Below are 1,841 nucleotides of genomic sequence, written 5' to 3' on the forward strand. Positions count from 1 at the left end.
TAGGTAACATATATTTCTGTGTTTTTTGAAGTGATGACCTGTTTTGCGCTTCTCACATACCAGCAAAACAAAACTCCTTTAGCGTCGAAGAAATTTTAAACATGTCAAAAAATATACGAAGTTGAGAATTCTCTAAGGCACAGAAATTCAGTTTTTAAGAGGGTAAAGAAATAAGCAAAATGATCCACACATAAAACTTACCCTAAGAAAGAAAATAGCTGGGAGTGGAAAACCAATTCTTCAGAGGACAAAGATAGGAGAATAATTGGTTCAGAAGAAACACTTCCACCTGAAGTAGAGAAAAAGCAGGTTGATAACCCTTGTGGAACTGTGAAGGAAGAGAACCAGTGCTGTCTTCATAATCATGGAGGCTGGGATGGCCCCCAGTATTAGAGACTCTATTGTGGACGTTGAAAGAGTAGAGGAAAAAGAAGTCATTGTTCACTTGGAAAGGAACTAAAATGTTTTCAGGCCAAAGAAAATTCAATACTCGCATTGAAACTATGAGGGAAAAAAGATAAATGAAATGCTAGAATTAAAAAAACAAAAATTTTAAACTTTCAGAGAAATTATTGAAATAATATGTATTCCCCAAATTATTGAATGCATTTACATTTCTGTGTCTATTAAACCTATGTATCATTTAAAAATAAGTGATGTCAGCGATAGTCTTTCCCCTTTCTACATACCAGTCTATAGGTGTGCATTGAATATTTAGACATATCAAATGTGATACCTGCAGACACTACTCAATGCTATTTAAGATGGCTGAAAAGCTAAGCTCTGGAGCAATTAGAGTTGGAATGAGAGATGCCTACATGTTTACATTTATTATATTATACTTGGAATGGAATGGCATCTAAGTAATTCTGTGAACAGTTTATATTTGGACTACTTCTGGATTTTTTTGTCACTCTTTCCAAAAGCAAGAAGAATAAAACTCCAGTATAGCATATTACGGATTATGGATTTGGAGAAATAAACAGATACAATAGCATTGAAATAAAAAGGCAATTCTTGGAGAAATTAGAAGTTTTTAAGTGCCATTTATAAAGATTATGTATTTAAAATAGAAGAATGACAGCTTTTACACTAGTTTTAGTAGCATTATGCAAAAGAGAAACCATTCTAAGATGCCCCCAAAAACACTCTGGACAGAAAACATGGATATTTGGAAGAGAATCATTAGAAGCTGAAGGTTTTAGGAGGAAAGCATAGATCAGACTCTCAAGTAGCATATTCCCTAGCCTAGCCCTATCTGTATGAAGACTTTCTTCTCCTTTTTAAATTTTTAATTTTTGTGGATATGTAGTAGTGTATATATTTATGAGGTACATGAGATGTTTTTATACAGACTTGCTGTATGTAATAATAACATCATGAAAGATAGGGTATTCATCCTCAAGTATTTATTCTTTCTGTTACAAACAATCCAATTAGCTATTTTTAATAATTTTAAAATGTACAATTAAATTATTATTGACTTTAGCCACCCTATAAAAATATGTATATATAATGCTTCATGAATTTGCATGTCATCCTTGCACAGAGTCATGCTAATTTTCTCGGTATTGTTCCAATTTTAGTATATGTGTTAGCAAAGTAGCACTGTATAAAGACTTTCTTAAAAAGAATCAATTCCCTGCGAGGACAAATTTAAAGCAAAATAAAATATTGTCATGCCATTCAGGAGATGGTGAGAGTTTCTCTGATCTTCAGAAATTGATTAAATTTTGTCTTGAAACTCCTATCAATTGCAGAGCCAATGGATGCCCAAAGTCCACAGAGTAGGTGATGTTGGTAATGTGCCCATATTCCCTAACCCAAATTTCAACTCTAAG

At 32.9% G+C, this 1,841-nt stretch overlaps 1 non-coding gene across 1 annotated transcript; it reads right to left on the minus strand.

The window, feature by feature from the left end:
• Positions 1-1,504: 1,504 nt before the first annotated feature.
• On the minus strand, positions 1,505-1,609 carry LOC120364414 (U6 spliceosomal RNA). Its single transcript, XR_005579676.1, has one exon. It is a non-coding gene; the product is annotated as a U6 spliceosomal RNA (small nuclear RNA).
• Positions 1,610-1,841: the final 232 nt, after the last annotated feature.

The sequence above is a fragment of the Saimiri boliviensis genome, chromosome 5, assembly GCF_048565385.1.
Source record: "Saimiri boliviensis isolate mSaiBol1 chromosome 5, mSaiBol1.pri, whole genome shotgun sequence".
In the NCBI taxonomy this organism is placed as follows: Eukaryota; Metazoa; Chordata; class Mammalia; order Primates; family Cebidae; genus Saimiri; species Saimiri boliviensis.